We start from the raw sequence: 25743 nt of genomic DNA, 5'->3' as shown, positions 1-25743 counted from the left end.
CTTTTTTTCTGTACTTAGTTTTTGCTTGTGGACGGCCCTAGTTCATTGCTGACTCAGCTGAATTGTTTGCTAGCTTTATTTCATATGGACCGTAAATTCTGTAGACTTGCCTGCCATATACCCAACTGACACATTTTTAGTGAGCATTTTACTATGTACATCTGACAGGATAACCACGACCGAGCTCATATTTAGACAGCTTAGTTATGTCATGTGCCAATGTGGCATTCACAAATACAATTTTTTTTGCACAATCGGCACATACATTCATACATACTTAGACGGATAAATTTATGTTATTGTTGTTGTGTGCTTGAAGTTTTGCTGCGGTTTTGTTTTTTTTTTTTTTGTTTGCATTAAACTTAAATTTACTCAATTGTATTCTTATTTTATTTTACTATAACTTTTTATTGTTATTTTATCCGTTTGTGTACATGTTTGTGTGTGTGTTAAGCGCCTATTGTTATGCAGCATTTGCGCGCGCGTTTGGTCGCAGCTTAGTCATGTATGTATAAATGAGTAATCTTGCAATTCGTTTATTAAATTGCGCTTAACATTCAACTTGAAGTCGGTGGAAGAAAAATGAAAAAAACAAGAACCAAGCGTTGAGAAAAAAAAAATAGATAAAATTTGCTTCTATAGCGCAACCAGGTCACATATATACGTGTGTAGACAATAAAAGCACATCATGCATGTGTTTAGTTAGGCCGTGGAATTAGAAAATTAAAAGCTATGGAAATTTTTTTTTGCACCCCTCAGGCAGCAGAAAAGTCTTAGAGGAAGAGATTTTCAAATGACTTCATGTTTATTTCTGCATTCATATCAAATTGTTTTAATACCGATTTAGTTCTTTACTTTGAAAATGAATTAGAAAGGTACAACCGAAATAACAACACATCATAGACTCAAAAAGGACCGATATCAATACAACTATTGATTGGTGTAGCTAGGAGGAGTAGTAAAAAGTACAGCAGCGGCGGAGAGAGAACATTGTCCTTTTTAATTTTGTAAGATTGAATGTAAAGTTTGAGACTTAGCAAATTATAATTTGATAGGTTAACAAGTTAAGCTAGGAGGAATTGGGAAAAAATAGAGTTGCAGGCTGGTGAGGTTCCGATGGCACCATGATTGGTGAAAGTATGGCAAGCTTATGTTGGTTGCACCTTATCACCGACTAGGGGAACAACTAATCTGACTGACTCGTTTTGATACCGCTCGTATCTAACTTTGTTTCATCCGTCGCATGTGCAAGTACACGGCCTCCAAAATAAAGATAATGTGTATATTTCTGTTTTCTGCTCGTAGCCAAAGCTGCAACAGAAGTCGTTTATTGCAATCATATGCTTAGCATGTACGCCTTTTTACAGGGACTGTGTAGGCAAGTCGAAATAAAATAATATAAAAACTTGGTTCGACTCTCAACGAAGCATCCCCAAGTATATCTGGACAGCACATATACGCCCATTTCTCGATACCTTTTTTGGTGTGGAGCAACTTAGGCAGTATTCTATCATGTCAAGGCAAGGCGTAATGTTTATAGCTTGTTTCACTGATTAGCGGCTTTTCGCGCTCGTTCGTTGGCAGCGTAGGTTTTTGAAACCCACGCCTCTGCTGTATACAACAGACCCAGTTTTCTTAGCTACTGTCTTCAACCGATTAAAAACTTCTGTGAAGTGTGACTCAATGCCAGGGCTTTGATCGCTATTTTACTGTAGGGGTAAATAGAGAAAGATGAAGATGTTTAAATAAGGGACGTAAAGCGAGATATGGACTTATGTTAACTTTTAAATGCATACACTTAAGGAAATAGACACCCAATCCAATACGGACTGTTGCTTAGTGCTGGGGTCTGCATTCCACAGCTCATTTGTGATCTCACTACGAAATCGAAAAGACATTTTTTTTAAATTTTTGGAGATCTTTGGTTTAAAACAAGGCTGACAATCTTCCTTAGATAAGCCTCAAAGTGTGCGTTGTTTTCAATTAACCAGCAGTCTTCCCGACGCTCATTTTTGGACATGGCCTTCAGATTACTATTCTAACTTGATGTCGCTTCAATGATAGATAGATGTAATTTTTTTGGTAGATTTGTTTATGAATGGCTCTTTTACAAACACTTGAGAAAATTTCGAGTTTCAAAATACAGTTTGGATAATAACTTAGGGCATAGAATTTAAAAAATAGTATATCTATTATAAGGTTCGCCTTAATTTTCTCTTTCCTATTCCGTTTCATGTTTTTTTTTTTTTTTTGCACTCCATTCCGTCTCTTTCCTCTTACACATCTTCGTTTTGCTCTTCCCTCCCTTCTTTCTCTTCCTCTTTTCTGTGCACTGCATATTCGCCCTTCTTACTGTAGCTTCCCCACTTCCACCTCCTCCCTATCTTTCCTTCCTCGCGCACTCGCTCTTACTTTCCTTCTTATCTTCCCTTTCCTCTTTCACTTCTAACAATCTACTTTTCAGGTTTCTATTACCCATCATTTCCTTTCACTCCTTCCCTCTCTTCCTCTTGCATTACTACCAATCTCCTTTTCGCCCTGCTCTTTCCTTATTTTGTTCCTCTTCCTTGTGCTCTCTGAGTCTCTTGCCTCTCCAGCTTCCAATTTTCACTCCCTCGTTCCCATCCATCCCTCCAACACTCCCTCTCTCTCCCCTCTTACACCTCACCTTCCACTTCCTCTTCATTCAACAACTTCTATATTTTCCTTTTACGCCTTCTCCTCCATTTTCCTCTCCTCATTTATCTTCCTCCCATTAACGTTCGCACCATTCAGCGCTTTCCCTACGATATCTCTCATCCCACTCCCCCTCCCCCCATCAAGCTGTAATAGACGGAAGTCTGTAGTAAATTTTCATTATAGGATGGGGAGCAACATTGGTGGGCCAGTGATTAAAAAACTCTAGATTTATGCTGTGAATTCACGTCGCTAATGTATGTGCTCCATACAGCTCAATTGAACTAAGTTGTGTGTAAGTTTTGTTAACAGACATCGACGCAGTATATTGCAGAACATTTTAACTTCCAGTGCAAAAAAGATAAACATACAATGTTCTTAATGTATGTTTCAAGTTCATTTTCGAGCGACAGCTTTGTTAATCAAAGATTTTGTGTATCTTCAGTCAATAAGAAAATAAAATTGATGTCAGGATTAAACTTTTATTCAAGGAAATTTACGAGACTGCAAAAGTTATTTATTTAACTAGCAAAATACTTTCGGCATGCAGTACGAGTACATATTTGCGCACATACTAACAGGCTTATAAAATGAAAAAAAAAAAATGTATTTGAAGGCACTCTTTTCAATTCCACTAAAATCGTATATTTCATAGAAAAGCCATTAAAGGGTATACAACGAATATAACAAATCGATTTATAATCCATCAAAACAGGCTACATAAAACCAAAATAAACAACAAAGAAAATCAAATAAATGCAAAGCTACAACAGCAATGAAATGTATGAAGAAACGAAAAAAAAAAAACATTTACGATATCTACACAAATATTCTGCAAATTCCTTGACGCAGGCCCATTTCGTGCAAAAAAGGAAGCAAGAAAAAAAATATTAACAGTTTTATCAGACAACTCATAGTGATCTACACTGTATGTGGCACTTTTCCGTATTCACGGCATACTGATTCATTTCGCATCCGATATGTGCCAGCAAAAAGTCAAATAGCTATCGATAACGGAATGATATTGAAAAGCCTTGTATCCGAATTGGATTAAAATGTTACGTATACGCCATGGTCACTCCGTGCAAAAGCATGTTCATTTAAGTGTGAAGGCCAAATCGAATAAGTATGGCAACACAAGAAACAGTTGCATGGCCTAGGCAACAGCACAAGGTAGCAGGGAAGGTAAGTATGTTGAAATGTTATGTGAAAGGGAAAAAGAAACAAAAAAAACTAACTCAAAGGGTAAAATAAAAGGATGAAATGGCAATTAAGTGACATACGTATTTCGGTTGTATTAAATTTGTATAAAGGAATTTTTTACATGTTTTTGTGAATTTTCGTAAGCTTAGGATAGCAAATGCACATATTTATCTCAGCTCGTATATGTAGGTTTGATAAACTTAAAAAGTATATTTGCAGCAAAATCGAATAGAAGAAGTATTAAGTTCCTAGAATCTGTCTTATTAGAAAATTACTTAGCTTGAAAGGGATAACTTATAGTGAAATTGAGCTTCAAGAGAGAAGAGCAAAATCATAATGCCTTTATTCATTATACTGTTATTAAAAATATACATATATGTATAAGAACACCTACGTTATTCAACCAAATCTAATGAGGTAAAAGCACGTTTTTTTGTTTGTTGAAAACCAACCAATTACACGTTAAAGTATCTGTACCACCTGTAGAGACGGGTACTGGTGCGTATACGTAACATTTCTTATTTTGCTATTTTATATAAAATATTTACACATGTACGAACATACAAACATACAATTGAATCTAATAGCGTTTTCTTTTCTGAAATAAATTGTTGACTAAGTAAATGGTAAAGCCTTAATAGAGCTACCCCTACCCCAGAAAATTTTGAACATTTATAGTGCATACAAAGAACATTTCAACTCCTCATATTCACTCATATTAACAGAGTATATGTGGAACTTAAGAGCGAATTGAGAGTTTCACAGAGTTGCACTGCTACAACGCCATTTTATACAGGGTAAAAGTGTAACGTGGCGGCCACCGTGGTGTGATGGTAGCGTGCTCCGCCTACCAAACTGTATGCCCTGGGTTCACACTCCGGACAAAGCAAAATCAAAATTTTAGAAATAAGGTTTTTCAATTAGAAGAAAATTTTTCTAAGCGGGGTCGCCCCTCGGCAGTGTTTCGCAAGCGCTCCGAGTGTATTTCTGCCATGAAAAGCTCTGCCTTGCATATGCCGTTCGGAGTCGGCATAAAACCTGTAGGTCACGTCCGGCCAATTTGTAGGGAAAATCAAGAGGAGCACGACGCAAATTGGAAGAGAAGCTCGGCCTAAAATCTCTTCGGAGGTTATCGCGCCTTACATTTATTTTTTTTTTTTTATGAAAGTGTAACGCTTTTGCGTTGCGAGCAGGCAACAATTTTCACAAAAGAACGAAATACCTCATAAAGGCGTTGCCTGTTTTTCAGAATATAACAACAACCCTTGCTCGGCGTACAAAAAGCGTAACACTTTAGCCAGAAAAGAAAACGCTATAACATAAGCGTTTGTAAAACATATAGCAGTCTGGTGCTCTCAATGGACTTTGTAGCGTCCAAAAAATTAGTTCACCCTCTTTGTTTTAAATGCTCAGCTTTGACTATAAAATGGTTTCAAATGTAACGATACTGTTACTGGAAAATATGAGTAGGTTGTTCCATGTAAGGCTAACACTTTACTGTTCTACGAGTTGAATATGAGCACAGTTCTTTATTCGCGCAGAAAACTAGCACAGCTTGCAGTTCCCGTGGAACACTAGCATATCTCTTGGTTTCAGTTTTTCGTAAATGGTGCTAGTTTCCAAAGGAAACGTGCTTGTCTCCCATGGGACCGACGATATATTCCTTACAACTTGATCTGGTGTAGCATACGTGCAATGCCGCTTGCAGTGTGCTGGATCGTAGCCATTCATCTTAACGGGGGTACATAAATTATGTGACGCAGAATCTTCAACGCAAGACACCCTTTTACTTCCCCCTACAAGACTCATTGTGACGCTTACTCATACTCCGGCTCCATAGACTGTGATGCTGACCTTGAACCCCTCACCTCCACGGAATTGTATTGTAACAAAGGACCGCTTTTTGATAAGTTTTTTTAGTATGGTCGCTAGGCAACTTTCTGGTATTACTTTCTCAATATTGAATGAGTCGGTGTTTGTAAGGTCTTTTGCTCATCCACTCCAAAACTTATAGGTGCAGTATTTCTGCGTAAATAGTATACCTGTGCTTATTTGTTTAAAAAAAAACTCTGTATATAAGAAACACTGTTTGGCTTTTAGCTTACTAAATTTTAAAATTGAAATTATGCAAAGACTAACAGCACTTTGTCCACCTTAGATACATAAAGAAGCATTTTTTACTCATCTGTAGAAAAAAACCATAATATCAGGGTATTCAAAAAACAATCAGACCAGTATATCAAAAGAAATATATTTGAAAAAATAAGCATGTGTGAGTACATATCTCCGCTTTAGTAGCTACGCCAGTTTAAACGCACAAAGCAAGGAATCAGCACTTGAGGAGCGCAACCGTTCAACTCCAACGCAACCGTAATATTAACTTTTTGCATATCAGTCACTATATTGAAATAATAAAAAAACAAAACAGGAACACGCAAAACTCTATTAACAAAATAATAATAACAGCCTAAGTTAAGTATGTATAATGAAGCTATACTCGACATATATACGCAACAACATCTGAGTCATAAAAGGATCAACAAACACTTCAGAAAAGCTTCATATGGTACGTGCTTTTCCATTTGCCAAGCTATTTTATGAATACACATACAAAACTATATAAAAGTAAGTAGAATTGCGTATGCAATAACGTAATCAAACTCTTCACAACTTTTTCTTTTACTTATACAGTTTGATTGAGAATGAAGAGTGTGGTTTGGCTGGTGAATGAGATACATGGTAGAAGAATAAACAAAACTACTCACTAGCAAATATATACATATGTATGTGTGTACATGATTTTGATTAAAAGTACTGCTGGGACACAGAAATCAACATTGAAAGCTTAGAAGGCCTAAAGAAACAAATAAACATTTCATTTGAAAAAATATTCTATCAAAATCGACTTGGTAAGGTTGGAAAAATGTTTAATTGGCGGAAGAGTAGAAATGAAGAATTAATTGGATTTTATGCTAATGAGAACATTCATTAAAAATTGCTAAATTATGAGATGTCATGAGGTTGTTGGTAAAAGTTTTACATTGAAAACAAACTTAGTGCATACGGTTAAAGGGTTAGTAGACAACAATGTAGACAAGCGGGCGGTTGTTATCTTTTCTAACGTACGCTGGTCCAATGAAGTTACTTTTATAGATTTGTATAAGAAAATTTTCAGAGCAATCAAAAGTCATATAGACTGATGAGTAATGCACAGATTTTCATCTTTTTAAGACAAATAAGATCTTAGGATCTGGATTAAGAGCATCATTACTAAAAACTTTTTCAGTAGCATCATCTAAGCTAAGGTAGTATGCGGGGCACTTTCAGTTGTGAAAAAAGTCATTCTAAGAGAGCCCTTTGGAATAACGCCTGACAGTGGAAGTTTTTAAACTCAGTCTCAATGACTAACTGATGCTTTCAGAGAAAAAAAATGGCAACAAATTCAAAGGGCAGCAGATTTCATTAAGCTTCATAAAAGAGCATAATTTTCTCCAGCTCTTGTGATCCTGAGGAAACAAAACTATAAAAGTGTTTACAGGTTCCAAAACTATATTTATTTCTATTCCATAGATAGTAATCGATAAACGTGTCAAATATTATTTTTAAAATCTAGGCGATGTACCCGTGGTAATCGAATGTGATGGGTTAATGGTCCAGATGATCATAGAAGCAGACAAGAGAGGGAACTCAGGCCAAGTTAAACTAACTCATGACGATACTTTAAGTGTTAGCTCGCTGTATGTTAATTAAAGGAAATAGTGAATAAGCATTACAATTATTAGTGTAAAACTAAACCAATTATTTGTACACAGTATTGCGGGTGGTTTATTTAACAAATGGGTGCAACGAACCGATAAGAAAAATTCAAAAGTGGTGAAAATTGGAATAAGGTAGGTTAGTTTGAACAGGTATAGACTGAATGAGTCCGTAGTGTTATCAGAAGTTTGCCTTAACGACCAAGCTGACAAACCCTATCAGGACCCAGGACCTATGTTATAAAATAACTCCGTCCTCTTGGCAAATACTAGGACTTAAACCACTTGTTGCTTCTAGATCTGACAGCTGTATCACACCTAATAGCTGGAGTCTTAGCCTGGCAAGCACAGTGCAAGAGCACAGAACGTGCTCCTCCAACCCGCACTTCCTACATCTGCTGTCACTGACCAAACATAATTTAAAGGAATGTGACTCCAGAAGGCAGTATCCAGTCAGAATACCCGTCATGAATCTACAGTCCTCTCTTTTTATTGATAGAAGCAACTTTCTTACGCGTTTGAACCCATGCCTTTCCCGTTTGGTCGACCATGTACACCTCCCACCTTCTCTTAACCTCGCCCAGTCTAATTCGGACATATACGAAAACTAAAATAAGAATAAACCTAGAAAATTAACAGGAATCTATAAACGTTAGATAACTAAGATTAACTAAAGTTCAGAGTCGTAACAAAATCGTCAAGTCCCTCGCTTGCGACACACAGAAGCAAAGACAAAGAAACACTCATACCTACATATTTAGAAATTGGGCAGCTGCTTGTAAGCTACACGTCTCCGATATGGTCACCGAGCTCGAAGAAATACACTGCAGGAAGCGCCGTGCATGTCAAAACACTGCGCCCAGAATTCCCAAGGGATGTCTTCTAATGCCGCCATAACAAAGCCTACACACTGAGACGAGAAAATTTGCGTTAAAGAAGAGAAACAAAATACTTTACGAATAATTTTTGCGAACACCTCTTAAATATATGAAGAGTCATCTCCGTAATCATTACGAAGACATCGCGATCAGCATTAACAGACATCAGACTTATCAATGAAGAGCCGGCAAAGCCTTTTGACGATAAATTAGCGGCAAATAAAGTTTTTAGAGTCCAATACCGGAAAGCAGTATTCCCAAGGTGACGTGCGTCTTTATGGCAATACTCCGATCTGGATGGTGTAAAAGGTTAAACTCTTACTTGTGCAGAATAAACCGCAATTCGTAGTGTGTGTCGTGCATGTAATGTGTCTCTATAAGACATAAATCATCATTTCAATTTAAGTGTGGAATAACGCTTTTAAGACCCTTGGTCCAACCCTACTAGAACTGCAAGCTTCACTGAACTTTCGCTAAAGGATATTTATGAAAATTTGTGAGTTATTGTAGATATTGAATGGGGCGAAGCTTTGTTACAAGAAGACGAAGAAGATTTATTTAAGAGCAAGATAAATGTTAGATTTAAGCTTAAAAAATCTGCTAAAGTCAAGGCTTTCCGATCAGTGATACACAAAGCTAAACATAGTTGTGTACAAATACTGAGTGTTGAGTGAGTTATCTTCTAGACTTATGCATAAAAATCATGGAATCAATCAATTTGCCGATTTGTAACGGCATTTCCCAAAGGAAAAGCTTCGTACGAAGAATTTTCATATTTTAAATTAGTGTCAAATGAACGTGGAACCCTTAGTTTGGTAATCAAACACGCTACCGATCGTATTGAGCACTGATCTCACAATTTTTTTGTTCACGCGAAATAAATCCAATCATTCTTCTTTAGATCAAGGTCAACCGACTAAAAATTATATTTAACAATACTTAGCTAATATTTGTAGTTAAAAGCCCAAGAAAAGTTTCCGAATCCTATAGCAGCTTATTTCATTCTAAATCTCATGACCGCTACCATTCCTAACGTAATTGCAATCGAGTTCAATCCAAAATCGTATTTAAGTGGCTTTATTATGCATTACTACACAAAAATATAACGAATTTGGCTGCGTGACTAGAAATGCAAAATTTTATGAAATCCTCGTTGGACCTAAAGGTAATTCATTTTATTGTAAATAAAAATTAACGACATAGCAATGCGTGACAAAATAAAACGAATCAAGCAATTCATAGCTATTTGAGCCACTATCAATTGGTTATTTGGTTACGTATACGCAGTGTAGTACCCATCACCCATATTTACATAGTTCATAGGTTAGTTACTACTAGAAAATATCAGTTGTACGTGCACGTACTACGTAAAATCACAAATCATGAAACATCTATGCATTTATGTACAGTGTAATGCATAATAATAAAGCTAAGTTGAAACAGCTAAGTCAGAACATTTACTTTTATGGCAATGGACAATGGACGATGATGGAGGCTGGCAGACGATGGTATGAGATGATACTGGGCGCGCCGGTGTTGCTCATGCATATTATGCTGATGAGACTATAATATACAAGCAATAATCATAAATTATAATAGATATGTGAATAAGTGTAAGTGGAAAATCGAAAAAAGTTGTATGTGCGTCGGTGGAAGCGGGCAATGTGGGTTGGCGCGCTGGAAATCGAAAAGAAGTGAGAAAAAAACTGAAAGTAATTTAATGTGAATTTCGTGTCGATCGAGTGCCACCATTCAAGGGCCATCAACACAACACCGCTACAACGCCATCAGCATAGTTGTTAATAACTTCATCATTGTCAATAGCTTATCATCATTACTTTTTGCCTTATAAAAAATAGAAGAAAAAAGAAAAAAACAACAAGAAAAACAAAAACAACCAATGACTCTGTTACCCATCACGCACACCATCCAGCACTTGAAAGTCGTCCGCAATGTGGCAGCATTGAAGTACTTTTCGCCTTCGCAACTTCTGCAACATTTGCACTTGAATTGGCACCATACTAGCAGCCATTCACTTAAAATATTGATTGTTTTTGCTTTTATCGCTTTTTTTGCGACAGTTCAATGATGTGCTTGGCATTTTGAACGTTTTTCGTGAATCAATTGTCAGCGTTCAAATGGAAGTGTTTGTTGTCTTCGACGCAGAAAAGACGCAAAATTTTCGCAAGCAAATGATCATTAATGAAAATGTTGATTGTTGGTGGCAATTATAAATGAGCTGAGGCAACTCTACGCCATCGTTCCTACCCATTACTTTTCAAATGATAATGTCACTTTGAAGTGACACTCAAGTCGCGTTTGTATTGGAAGCAGTAAATATAATAAATTTTTCTTTTATTTTTTCTTTTTGCATTGATGACTTTAATTTGTTACGTTATTACGTTTTTTTTTCTTTCTTATTTTTGTTTTGCTGCTCAATTACTGTCACCTATTATTTTTTGATGTCCTCTAGGGATTCTACATATTTACATTACATCAGACTTCCATTAAATAATTTTAGATTGAATAGGTGTTTCGATGTTTCAATCGCTAACTTGAAATGACGACATGACATATTTGGAATTTGTTTTTATTTTCTATGTTTTCTGCTGTCGGATTAACTTGAAAAGAAGCAATGAAATGCGAAAGGGTGTTAACCTTTTCTTTTGCTTTCTTTTTTTTTTAGGCCTGCTCCTATTAATTACCAGTATGTGAATATTAGTCTAAGTCGATTTGTATTTATAATTTACTAGCAGACCCGGCAGACATTGTTCTGCCCTAAATTTGGTCTATCTGTACACATTTTAATAAGCTTTTTCCATCTAACTCTGCACTCCCCGCCCCCTTTTCGCTTTTTCTTAATGCTTTTACTCACTCCTCCCTCCGTCTTTTTCAAATCATCTATCTCTATCTTCGTCTCACTCTATCTCTTTCTCAGTCTCCTTCCCTCTATTCTCGTCTCTGAAATTCTTCTCATTCTTCTTCATCCCTTATTTCCAGTCCCAGAGGGTGGCATGTATTTTGTTCCAGTCCCATTCCGAGTCCCAGTCCCACTCCGGGTCTCAGTCCTAGTCCTAATCCCAGTCCCAGCCCGCCTCTGGCCTAGTTCCGGGGAAAAAGGATCGTAAATACTAATATAGACAAATTTGTATACCAAATTTCAGGCAAATCGAATAGGACGTATGTAAATGGGTATGTGGGTATTATTAGTTTTCATTCAGTTTTTGCCAGGTTGATGCGACTAAATCGAATATCGAATCACAATGAAAATTACTTTAAAGCTCTCATCAACAGCTTCCATTTGATATCCATATTACACACACATTCTATGGGTATCCGGGTCCACGTTTTGGCCTATACCTCGAGACCCTAGTCACCCAGCGGTATAAAAAATACTCTGTGAGCACACATCAACAGCTTTAATTTGATACCCATAATGTAAAGACACATCCTAGTGTTACCCTGATCCACGTTTTAGCCTATATCTCGAGACCCTAGTCATAAATAGGTATGAAAATTACCCTGTACTAAAGTACTCATATACAGCTTCCATTTGATACCCATAGTATACAAACACATCCCAGGATTACCCAGGTCCACGTTTTGATCTCAATGCCGTAGCCAAAACGGGAGAAAGAGTATCCTATGTCCACCTCCTGGTTCTTAGCTACATCTACACCAATTTTCAATCAAATCGGTTCATGCGTTCTTGAGTTATAAATAGTGTAACTAACACCACTTTCTTTATATATATATAGATTTTTTTAACATGCACCTAGCGTCATTGCTTAAGACAGGTTTACAAATAAGTAAAACACCAAAGGCTTCGTGGGACTCAAGGGGTTGATAAGCGCAGTACAAAGCTTGATAGCTTCAAAGCTTCCGCAACGCAATTGTCAACCTCACCTGCGCAAGGGGAATCCTATTACAAATATGAATGTATCATACACATATTTAGCAGGTGATGCTCTGGCGACCCCGAGTTCCTCATGGAATTAAGAGGTGGGAGCGGGAGGCCTAGAAGGTTTAATGTGGTCATATTAATCGTTCCCGAGATGGTCGGGCTAGTACCTTAAATGGTGCTTTGTTACCAGAACGTACCGGATCTCTATCCGCCAAAGGATATCGGTACCACTCCCCAAAACCTTCGGCGAGTGTCTTTGTAGTTAATACAACAACAACACCAAAAGCTTCGTTAGATGGGTCATGTTAGGCGAATAAAAGAAAGCGCTCCAGCCAAGTGAATACTTCAATCGACATCGCTATTCGGAAGCAGATAAAGAGCGACAATCACTGAGTTGGGAGAGGCAGTGGGAAGAAGACTGGGCCTCCATTGGTGCTCCCAGTTGCCTTCAGTTATTCCGAAACATGAGTTAGCTCAGTGAATAAAAGCACTCGACTGTAAATTTGTGGACCTCAAATAGAAATCCACGGCCTTTACAGTCACACAATTAAATTTTTTACTATTATTTATACAATTTTCTCCATTTTTAAGAAAATGATTCCTATAACGAAGGAAAAAACCATCTTTATATTTGAAAAAACGCACGAAGTCAGTTGTGCTATTCATTCCTTTAGCTAGCTTGTTCAAAACCTCCATAGAGTAGTTTTGCTATGATGATATTGCAATGATGGACAATAGATTCATATTTGAGCGGTTTTTCATCACACTTTATCAAATTTGGTTTGGCGACAGCCCATATCATCTTTTGTAACCCTTTATAATACGCTTAGGTATATTGGTTTCATTTGGCGACCACCGTGGTGTGATGGTAGCGTGCTCCGCCTACCACACCGTATGCCCTGGGTTCCAACCCCGGGCAAAGCAACATCAAAATTTTAGAAATAAGATTTTTCAATTAGAAGAAAATTTTTCTAAGCGGAGTCGCTCCTCGGCAGTGTTTGGCAAGCGCTCCGGGTGTATTTCTGCCATGAAAAGCTCTCAGTGAAAACTCATCTGCCTTGCAGATGCCGTTCGGAGTCGGCATAAAATATGTAAGTCCCGTTCGGCCAATTTGTAGGGAAAATCAAGAGGAGCACGACGCAAATTGGAAGAGAAGCTCGGCCTTAGATCTCTTCGGAGGTTATCGCGCCTTAAATTTATTTATTTATTATATTGGTTTAACTTTTATATTTGTGTTAATGTAGGTAAATTATTTCTAATTTTTACATACACGCACCGGCACCTATCTTTTCAGATGGTATGGATATGTGTGAAAACTTTTAGGACCGCTTATACAACATTTATTCCTCATCGATATTCGATTGAGACGCAGCCTGACGTATAGCCCCATAGAGAAACTATGCTGGTATCGAGCCCATGACATGAAAGCGTGCATTTTAAATAAACTTTTTTATTGCTGAAAATCATGTTTTGATGCTTCTTTGAAGACATATTTCTATAAGTAATGCTAGTAACAATACCCTGCATTATTGCTGTAGTTTTTAAAAACCAAAAGTTTATAATTTGAGATGGAGGTGAATTTACAAAAAAAAAAAAATAATAACGTTCGCATCCCCATATATGAAATCTCTTAGCAATGATATGGTTAATAGTAATAATTTTTGCTTTCTCTCTGTTTGGGCTATTTGAAATTCATTTCAAAAAATTTTAAGGACTATGGCCCAAAAAAAAGAGAAGGCAATTTTTCCTTTAATACAGACATAGTCTTGTTGAATTTTGACTAAAAAACTTTAACAATAGCTCTTGTAGAAGAATCTTGGGATTTAAAACTATCCTAGCGGAATTTTTTGATAAAATATTGCATTGTCACCGGGTTCTGACTTATGGCTCAAGTTTCATATCTCTAGCTCACCGGGAAGTTACTCAAAAATCGATTGCAAAAATCCCTGCGTTTTTCAGGGATTTTCAGGGATTTTCGTTTATCTCGATTCGTCTGCCACCTGGCGGCATCTTGTTTTCCACGAATTGTAGTATCGTCGACTCGCAAACTACGTGCTAAGTTTGATATCTCTGGATCAGAGAGAAGTTGTTAAAAGCCGATCGCAAAATTTCCATTTTAAATTTAATTTTCTGTATATCTCGATCCGTGCGTCACCTAGCGGTTTTTTCACTTGCATTGTAATGTCTTTCAGATCTGAACTATGTTCTAAGTATCAAGTGTCTAGCTCAACTGGTAGTTACCGAAAAAGACCTTTCCGTGGGTCAAAAATTCGTATGGAAATCAGGGGACAAACATGAAAGCGACTTAATATAAAGTAATAAAAACTAAATTAAAATGAAAAGAATTATAATTTCAAATAAAAAATAAAAGCTCACATAAACGCTAGTTTGCAAGTTTTCACATATTTTCAAATAAAGCAAACACTAAATTAAACTAAAATATAAGATAATATGAATAAAATATGAAAAAAATCAGTACAAAATTCCACTTTACTCTTTTTTTTCTTTTGATTTTTATTGGCTTTTGAAATCATTTGTTACTATACGCATATTTAACGACTAACTTCTAGATTTATTGCATTGAAAATTATTTTTTGTGCAATGCTTCCAAATTTTCGATGGCGCATTCGAAATTCAAAGTATCTATGCCATTTAAGTATACTCAACTCGACTTTCAACTAGCGTTATGTCTCGCAATGAGTATATTTTCACTGTTATATAGTATTTTAAGTAACACGCAAATATTTGTTTTTGATTTATGTGTTACGTGCATATAAATTGGACTCCCTGATGAAGATGTAAAAAAGCACCAAAACGAGTAAAGGAATAGCGAATAAATTTGCAATTTTTTTGTATAAAAACTTCTCAAACAAAATTCGTACCCAGTTTGCATTTGAGTCGAACTTAAAAACTTAGTTATAACTATATACGAACATGTTTGTTAATCTTGTAGCTAAACCTGAAAACCCGATTTCTTAGCTTCGGAAATTTTCTTATTTTTTTTTATACACAAACATCTGCGTGCAGTAGATTATGTTATTTCTGTTAATCTCTTTATTTCTATTTTTATACACATCTTCTTGAACTGTTTCTTTTGTTTGTTTTGAGATAGCATCAAGATAGCCTTTATTTTTTTTGTTTTACCTTCCCTTAGCACTTGAAAGGGTGCTAACTATAATTTTTTATTTCCTTTTTTGCTTTCCTTTGCAGAATCCAAATACACTCAACCTGCTTTGTGAATTATGTCAAGTTACTCGTTTTTATTTCATTTTCATTCATTCATAAGCATATTAGGTCCATGATTTCTTATAGTTTAACAAAATAAATTTTGGAACAGCACAACAGCAGAATACCGAGAAGTTGTTAAGTCTAGGTCTGATCATAGGGTTTTCTTTTTTATTTGATTTTTTAGTATTTGTTTGTTATTGCTTTTTATTTTATAAACCCCATGCAAACTTTCAATTTCTATTGAAATACTTTTAAGAACGTTTATTTTTAATCCATTCTCGTTTTCTTAGACCTATTCAAGTGCTGGTGTCGCCATGTTATTTGCTTTTATTTCATTTTCACTTTTTCTCCCGATGCAATAAAACTTCAAAGGATATGAGATTTTTATCTTTATAACTAAAGAAATACCCAACCAAGACGCACTAAAAGTAGTAGAAAGCAGCCACAGGCTGTCGGATATGAAACCCAAAAAAAAGGTGTACGCACCAAACACACGCACTACCAAATATGTATGTATGTTTCTATATATTTACATATAAAGCAATGATTTTGCCACTGGGACATAATTAGAATTGAGGTATATACTCATTTATTTACTGGCACACTTTTTTAGTTACACAAAGTGTAACCTTTTTTCCCGGTGCGTTAATGTACGCCACTTAATGGACTTCTTCACTTGATTTCATTGCATTCAAATATATTTTCCCCAAATTTTTCAATATAACATTTTTCATTTGAAAATTTATTACCGACCATATTTTTTCACAACTTGCAGGCACAAAACAAATTTACTTGTAAACTGCCAACAAAAATAAAGAGTAGAAAGAAATTAACCGACGCACTTCCGCCGTTCAACGACCATTTAACGCCCGTATACAAAAACAGACTGAGCCATTTCGGTATTTATCCCTTGATGTTAAATACAAGATGATAAAAGAGTTTGTTGTTTTCTATTCACATTCGCCCTTAACGAAATGCTGCTGTGTAGCTCAATGAGAAGAGCAGCTAAAAAAGTTGAAGCAATCGCCTCGTGCTTCGGTAGCTATCAGACGCCTTTAAAGATAAATTGTGTGAATTGTTAAGCTCATATCATCCTTTTCATCAACGACCCGGTAGAGTGCTAACGGCAAGCTGTGAAATTCGTAAAATTTTCTCTCAGCCTGCAAAATGTTTACGAAAGAGAAGAGCGAGCGCAGCATCCGTGAAAAAACATTTCTAAGGTTGGCATGACAAAATGTGTTGAATAATAAGTGTGGTGAAATCTAAAAATGTCATAGCTGTCAGAGAAGAGAAAAGTCAATGAAGAGCATATGTTCACTTTCGCACGTTATGAGTAAAACCAGTTACTACGGTTTCACTTATTTGTCCTCCGAAGTAATTGCCATGAAAATTGCCATACAAATTTGTGCTCACCACACCTTCATACTCAATGCCTTACCGTTAAAGAGTGTAACAACTTATCATTCTTATCAATCCACTCTCTTTGCCTGTTCTCGTTTGACTTTTGGCGTCACCTATTGGTGTAATTTGCAAGCTTTCTTATCACAATATTAAGCTTTATTGCAAAACTTAGTGGCACAAAATAGCTGCACACATACATACAAATATATTTGATAACAACCCACTATACAACATTTTTCTAGCTTTGGCACTCGTCAACGTTCTTCCTTGGTTGACGCTCTGCCGCTATACGAATTTTGCAGATGAGCAAATCATCTCTGGTTCGCGATAATCGATATGAATTTGAACCACCCCACAAGGAGAATAATTTCTAATTTAAGATAAAGTTGTTCAATCAAACCGGTAAATAAAGATCTTTTTGCACCACTTAATAAAAAATCCCAATAGCGTACCAAGACTTATGTTATAGAACAACTCCGTCCTCTCCTTTTGATCCCTCTCAAGCGGATTGGCAGCAGCATTCATCGAGTGATGCACGCCCCTTGCCAACTCATCGGCCGTTTGAGCCGGCTTGAGCGAAGTCTTTCTAAATTAGCCGTAGGGAAATAACCTCATCCAACCAGACAATGCTCGATTGCGCGTAGGAAATGAGGTCTCAATATTTTGAAAGCGTGAGTGAAGGAGTGTTCAATAAATACGATGACGTTGATTCATCAGATAATGCTTCAGCACTTTGACGCCGCCTCGGCAAATCATTTTCTAAACTTTGGTTAAGGCGGAGTGTGTATAGACCTTGTTTAAGAGTGATTGCTATGCAGTAATTTCACAAGTTAAAGATTGCGATTACCAGTCTAGAAGGAATGTGATCAGCCCCTATTGCGAAAGCCTACTACCATGTCCATTATCAAGCCTCTTCATTCACAAGGCATTATGTTTACAGTGTGGGGGATGTGCAGCAAAAGCAAAGCCGAATGTCTGCAGTGTGTCGCAAGATGCAGCGTTTTGAACTTTACGGCTCCGTTTTGTATTTCAGTATGAAAATATATTTGTGCAAATTATTTGTTGTCACTCATTGTCGCTTGATCCTTTGAGGATCCCTGATCTAGATTGCTTGCGCTACATAACACTGCACAAAAGCAATTTTGAAATAAGTAACAATTATACTTTTCTGAAAGGTAGAATCACATAGATAATTTTTTTTTTGCACAGTACCACTCCCCTCTTTGGAGTTCGCAGTTGCCTTGGCCAAAAGGCACTTTTATACCATTGTATAGAATCCTGAAGGGTTTAAGCTCCGTACTTAGTAAATCAATGACGTAGTATACTTACACTAGGAAATGAAACGGTTTCTTCCTCCACAACTTCTTCGAATTTATATCGAAGGCACCATAAAGTTGACACATTCTGATGCAACATGTTGCTATGTTCTGATGAAATATGTTGCTAACGATTTTTTGACATTTTTACTTCTGCGATTAAAAAATAACGAAGGGTCTTTTTTCATAGAAATTGTGTTAACTAGTATCTTCAGCTATTCACAGAATATAAACTAAATACATACTAACGTCAAGCAAGACGATACATTGTTTAACTTCTTATTAATTTACTTCCTTTCTTTATAAGACACAAAGCAAACTTCATTCTATTCTTCTTTCCCTTACCTTGAGGAGCGTTAAAGTAAACCACAATCAGATTTATGATGAAAGAGGTTTAAAATAAGAGCACAAATTAATTAGCGAAGTTTAAAAATACAAACATTTGAATAGAATATAACAAAGGAAATAAACAACAACAACAACGCGCGTAACTTGAAAACAAAAGCCGATTACTTTGCAGGTATTTGTTGCGTTTTAGCTTAAGATGTGACCAGATATATTTAGTTATAAGTGACAAGCAGAAGTGTTACTGGCTCCAAGCTTGGGTTAAAAAGGCTACATATTTATAAATAATGTACAGATACATATAACAGCAGCTAATACTACCTTAATCCTAGTAAATTGCACCAGTACTTTTATCTTTACTCTTTTCGCAAACTATAAGTTCTCCGATTGGTTTAACGGTCGCCGCATTTCTCCCTAAGCTATCCAGGGCTTCCCTCTAAGGCCAGGCAAATAGAGTAGCGATTCGGCTTTCTGGTTGGTTTAGCCTTAAGTGAAGTTGCACTGTCGATATATATGGCGATGGTGAAACCAGCAGCAGATTCAGCTCAGGAGAATAGCTTTCAGGGTATACCTCCACTTAAACACACTTAAATTCACTCTAAGAGGCAATGATATTCTGATTTCGTAGGCACTCACTTCAAGATCTGTACATCATATCTGAGTAATGAATGATCTAACCTCCAATTGAACTTGTCCTCATCTTAAACATTCCTTGTATCTTTTCGCAATATCAGAAGAGAAAGCGTTGTCGTAACTTCTCCCAATTCGATCTCAGTTGCTAAATAAAATTACTTTATTTGTATATTTTGCTTCACGTTTTTCAGAAGGGTTCGCTTGGCCGACTTCTTTATTGTAACGTGTAGTAGCGTCAGGTCGATAATGCTTACAACACTGTTGTCTGTCGGCCAGTCGAAAGCATGTTAAAGAAACTGAGGTCGAGCCAGCAATGAATCAGAACAAGACATTTTCCTTACACGGCCACTATGATATAGTTTCGGTTTTATCCCAGGTGCGAACTTTGCTTCCACTCGAATTACAGTTAAATTCCGGGATCCACTCCTTGTCGGTTTCCGTTTTAGAATTTGGTTGCTATTTTGATTTCGATTCCGAATTTCAACTACGGTTGAATTCCTGTTTACTTCCTGTTTGCTTCCGGCTTTCGCTTCGTTTTCCCTTTCGCGTTTGGTTTCGGTTTTGATTAAAGTATTGATTCTGCATTCGTCTGATTCCATAAGTGGTTTCACGCTTAACAACAATTTTCGGTTTTGTTAATAATTTCGCATTGGACGTCGGTGTTTCTATCGGTTCCGGTTCCGTTTTAGGTTCTGGCTTTGGGTCCGTTCACTTTTTTAGTTCTATTCCCCCTTTTGGTTCTCAGTTCCAGTTTCCGATCCAACTACGGTTCCTGTTCCGCTTTTTTATGTTACCTAGTTTTCGCTCTGATTTCTTAGCTCTAGTCTACGTTTAGGCTGCATTCCAGTTTCTGCTCAAAATGCGGTTACTTTCTTCGGATTTTTGTTTGGAAGCCGATTTGCTTGTGATTTTGGCTTCGGTTTTTATTCTAGCTTTTGTCGTCGGTTAGGTCTCGATTGATGATTCGTTTTTGATTGGAAGTGCTTATAATTCCGGCTTCGAATCCGGTTTCGGGTTACTTAGCAATTTCTTATTTTTGTTCGGTTTTGCATTTATGTATTGGGGTACGGTTTCAAAGTTTATGTTCTAGTTCCGGTTGCTCCTTCTTTTTTTTTATTCTGAAACTAACTTGGTTCTGCCTTCTGTACTTTCGCTTTCCACTGCGAATTTTGATCTGCTTCCCGTTCCAGTTCTGCATACATTTCGGGAACCGACTTCGATATCTGTTTTTATTCTAATTTATCTAATTTAATGTTGCTGTTTTGAATTTTTCTTCTGCATTGGATTTGGTTCCCTTTGGGCTTCGCTTTCTGTTTTAGTTCTTGTAGCCACTTCAATTAGGTTTTCGGCTTTTTTTCAGATTCCTGCTTTGAATTTATGCCCGCTTTTGGGTTATATTTGCATACCAACACATATTTTTGTTCTAGATCCGCCGTGCTTAATCAATATCAGGTGCGGATTTCAAAAATACACATAATTTGTTGCTTGCGAGGGCTTTTTTTGTGACCTAAATACCTACACGGGTGAAACGACTGCGTTCTGAAACTCCACGCCTAAAGTTTTATCGTGTCTAACGTCACCTGTGCAAGAATATGATCCAGAACAGAAAGCAGCGAATGATAAGAGCAATTAAAGCTAAAAAGTTTCCACTACTCGAAATCAAAACTTTAAATTAAAAAGCATGAAAAACTGCCATTCAGTCACATAAATGCACACAACCTCAACAATTTCGTTGCAGTGTCGAACAACCTTGACATTTCAATTGAAGCATCGAGCTAATTGTCATCTCATATCACTTGTAAAAAGTTTCAGTTGTCATGAATGTTATCCTTAGAAGGAACCTTCCTTTGTATGTATGTATTGTCATACAAACTGATATAATAAACATGTATGTCTGTATGCCTTTACACACTGTTTAATTGCATGCTTCTGTCACTTGCTCAATTCGAAATGAAAAGTTTACTTACAAAACAAACTTTTAATTGCTAGTGGATTTTTGTGTTCCAACACTCCAACTCGTCAAAACTGGCAAATAGCAGCAACAGCATCAAACGGTGTTAGTGATGATGAGCGCAGGTTTCAAACACTTCTTTACTTCAAGCACATGAGTATCAGCGTCTCGTCGGTTTTATCTGTCTGAAAATTTGATATTACACACAAAACCTACTGCGTATTTGACAGTCGGCAAGTGACAAATAAAATGCACTGAGCAATTATTTGTATGCTCCAGTTAAGCCCAGGAACATTGGTCGTAGTCAAATTGAAAAAAAGTTGCAATGAAATGTTTGAGTTGTTATTCACAGGGAAACCAGCTAAAATTTACTATTTCTACTTACAAAGCAAACCGTATAATATGTGGTATACTTTTAGGCGTGTGAGCAAATACAAGTTTTCTTGTAAATTAATGAAATTAAAACAAAGCGATGATAGTTCCATGTTTATATTTTCCAAGAGAGCTTTTGAAATCAAATACATTTTCAAATACAGTTCGCCTTTTATGATACTATGGGATCATTCATTTTGGCTGTATTGTTTATTCACTAAATGTATTGAAATATGTAATGCGCCACGGTTAAAAACAAACATCTATGTACAGTAGCGAACACGAAAATAGCAGTGCATATTTTTTCTCAACTCGAAAACTAAGTACCTGTTCTTCATTTTAGATAATTTAAAGAAAAACTCCAATGATTTTTGTAGCTAAAACAATGTAAACTCATCTTGAAAGCGTTTTCGAAAAAATTCGAAAGTTTGATAAATTTTTAAGAAACTTTGAATTTTCCATTTATATTTTCTTTTTAATTTTTTTTAGTATTCTGCTTTGTAGCCTAATCAATTTAAGTCTAATATAATACAAGTTCCGAATTTAGAGAAACTTACAACTTGCACTTTGGCACACCGAATTGATTGCACTTATAAACTGCGCTCTAAATAAATTCAAAAAAAATTTTTTAAAAAGTAGGGAATTTTCGAAAATTTTCTCAAGGTTCTGAATTTTTTCGAAAACGTTTTTGAGATTGATTTGCATGGACTAGGTTACAAAATGCAATGGAATTGTTTTATAAATTTTCGAAAATAATAAGAAGATTTTAACTGACGAAATTTATTAAAAAATTTGCCACTGCTATTTTTTTGTTTGCTGCTGTATATACAAATATGACTTACACACTCCCACACACATTTAGATGTCTTTAATCAATAACATATACACAATTAACTAACGAATGGACTAAATGAACTCAAATTTGTGTTACTTGAGTCCTTTGTTGCAGACATCAAGTAAAACCTAATCGACGTTATCGAATTAACTAATTTACCCTAATATTGTTTTATATGCTTACCTGTATACAAGTGTAGTTATATAGCTAGACATACATACATATGTAGGTATAAAGAAGATATATATGTTTATGTCTACAAGCTTCCGAATAATTGAATTTCACGCTTCACAACTTCTTCGAAGTTGGAGAATATTAACTAAGCCATTAAGCAATTTAGGACTATACTAATTATTATATGCATGGCTGAGAGAGGACTTTTTCACTTGGCTGAAATTCGAACTAAATTTAGTTTGCCGAAACAGCAAAAGGCAAATAAAACACCACTATTACCAAACAGGAAACAATTTGAGAAATGTAATTTATTCTCTTCACTATTTTGTTTTCTTTTCTTTTTAATTTATTCTCTTTTTTTCCTTTTTTTCTTTGTTCTAAGAACAGCTTTTGCAAACCAAAAGGCAACAAAAGTGTAATCGCAGTTTTAGTGCCTCAGCTATTCCAGAGCCACTTTCATTATTTTTTTTAAGTATGAGTGGTACTCAAGCTTCTTGCCTTTATTATTTACTAGACTAAACCCGCGGCTCCGCCCGCGAAAAAAAAATTTTCCATCACACTATGTTCCTTCTAGGAACGCCTAGAATCGCTATACAAAATTTCAAGGCATTCCATGTTGTAGTTCAAAAGTTATAAGTGCCCAAACGAACAGACTTTGAATTTTATAGATATCCATTTCTAATCAAATATTCATATTTTTTTTTAATTCTGCGTGGATTTTTTAGCCATGACTGAGCGATCGTTTGACCATTTAAACTGATAATGTTGTACTCAAAGAAAGTTTAAAAATTTGAATGAGTGAAAAGACCTTTGTGGATCCTGTTCAAAGTGTGTTACTGCTGAGGTAAATCTATTCAGGTCAAGCACTATAAAATACCCTTAAACTCCAGCAAGCAAAAAAAAAAAAACAGCACCTAAAAAGACCCGCACATAAATGATTTCTTAAAACGAAAGACCACATACATATATTTCGAGAATTGATTAGACGACAAACGGAGAGCCATAATTAAGCACTATAACTTAAGTTGAAAAATAATCTCGTCGTCTTCACGAAAAACCAGAAGCTGTCTTGTACCAAGCTATATTTCTGCCGAAGCTTTGGCCTAGCTAAAATATTCACAATGTACCACACAACTTAACGCTGCAGCGCGTACGATTTCCTTTTATTAATTTTGTCTACGGTAACAGCCAAAGACAGACCCGTCCTAACTGGTTTTTCCTTTTTTGCCTCTTTTTCGTATTCTTCCTGTTTCTATTTTTTTTTTTTTTTTTTTTTTCTTTTTTCTCGCCTATGTCCTTTTATACTTTTGAGTCTTCATCTTCTTTTTTCATCTTTTTCAGCTTTCTCTTATTGTTCTCCTTCGCGCATTCTTCTTCCTTCTTTTTCTTCTTCTAACTTCCTCTTTTCTGTTAACTCCCTACCACCAGTTCTATTTTTTTTTTTTTATCAACTAATTTATAAATTTCTTTTTACTTTTCTCTTAACTCTTTTCTTGACTTTCTTCTTTTACTTTGATTTCCTCCTTTTTTAAGTTTTTTTTTTTTTTTTTGATAACTTCTTACTCCCTTTAAACATTTTTCTTTTCTGCACTCTTATTGTCTGACTTTTCTTTTTCCGTTTCTTCGCCCATTGTGCCCTCTAATTCTCCTTTCCTGTTTTTCCTTCTTCTTCTCGTGCTATTTTCTTCTCTTCTTTCCTTCCGTCTTTTTCTTTTTAATCTTCCCATTTTCCTAGTTCCCATTCACCTTTTACATTTAAAGTTTTCAATGAGCCAACGTTTTTATAACTTTTGTGTATGATATTAAAGTATTTGGTCTTAAAGTATAAACGAAAACGTCGATTTGTTTGCCCACGCGTTTTGACATATTCGCACCTTCTTCAGGGAGTTCCGGTATTAATGAGAAATTGTTTTATATTTTCTTAAATTAACAGGTACTAACTGTAACAAAACGAATTCGGTTAAACTCTCACTTTTTATACTTAGAACTTTTTCTCTTCGCTTCACTTCGTGTATACAAATTTGAAGGCAGGAACGGTATTTGTTGTGTGTCGAAGGCCACATTCCTTTTATGAATGTAATTAAGGTCCTTTATTATTCAAGTTTTGAAAAGTCAGCAGCTAAGAGAGCGTTAATCTTCTATATCTATTATATCGCTTAGGCCCATGTTAAGTCCGTGCCTGGGCAGACCTTCTCAAACTTTCAAGAGCTCTGACTTATGCTTTTAGTATATTTATTATATCTGTATAGTTATCTACTTATGCGGGATATATTAAGAGTAAAAAACTAAATCTGGAAATCAACAAAAAAAATTATATGATGAAAAAAAGAAAATATTTTGAAAATCGTTTTGACATTAAACGAAAAACTTTAAGAATTACTTTAATAAACTTTATTAGACATGTATACAGAAAACATTCTCCTAACGAACACATCACTACATTTACATTGAAAAGTAATGAATCTACTTTTCATCAAGCAGTTAAGGTTGAACCCGCCAGTCCGTAAGGACCTCACATCATATTATTATATTCATAGTGCTACCAGAGGTTTATTCGACGCTGCTTGTAGACCTGACATTTTAATTTGCAGCTATGAGACATCCTTGTTCATCCGCCTTTTCTACGACCATATAACTGGGACCCTATATTGTAAGCTTCTTGTTTTTTGCATGACGCGTATGCAGTTTGGACAGATTTTTTTTCCAGAATCTCTGCCGTTGAAAGACAATGTGCCGAAGCAAAGGCACAGACGGTTGTGGGTAATAAATCAATTAAATAATTTTAAAAACCCACTTACAAAAACAAACAACAATCACTTTTATTTGCTGCTCATTTTAATTTCAAAACTTTGCAGACATTAAAATGAAAAAGGACTGATACCTGTTAAATCATTTTATATTTAGTTCTCCATCATCGTCATTGATTGGCACTTAACCACGCAAGCGTTTTTGGTCCTTTTGTAACATTTCACGCCAGTTATCCTAGTTTAGCGATAACTGGCGGCATTTTGGAGCACCAATGAAGGTAAAGTCTTCCTCCACTTGCCTCTTCCAACTCAATAGAGGTCTCCC

General features: G+C 35.9%; 1 protein-coding gene across 22 annotated transcripts in view; it reads right to left on the bottom strand.

Annotated features, from left to right (window-relative positions):
• Positions 1-25743, bottom strand: part of rg (rugose) — a 796531-nt gene that overhangs the window by 322907 nt on the left and 447881 nt on the right. For 13 of the 22 annotated variants that reach the window (XM_067785953.1, XM_067785954.1, XM_067785962.1 and 10 more), the window contains exon 1: positions 15561-22193. The exons of the other annotated variants lie outside the window; for them this stretch is intronic. The gene's annotated coding sequence lies outside the window, so the exon portion shown is untranslated. Of the gene's footprint in view, positions 1-15560; positions 22194-25743 lie in introns of those variants that run through there. 22 annotated transcript variants of the gene reach the window in all.

This window comes from Eurosta solidaginis, chromosome 4 (genome assembly GCF_040869045.1).
Source record: "Eurosta solidaginis isolate ZX-2024a chromosome 4, ASM4086904v1, whole genome shotgun sequence".
Taxonomy (NCBI): domain Eukaryota; kingdom Metazoa; phylum Arthropoda; class Insecta; order Diptera; family Tephritidae; genus Eurosta; species Eurosta solidaginis.
This window is presented reverse-complemented; position numbering and strand designations above follow the sequence as displayed.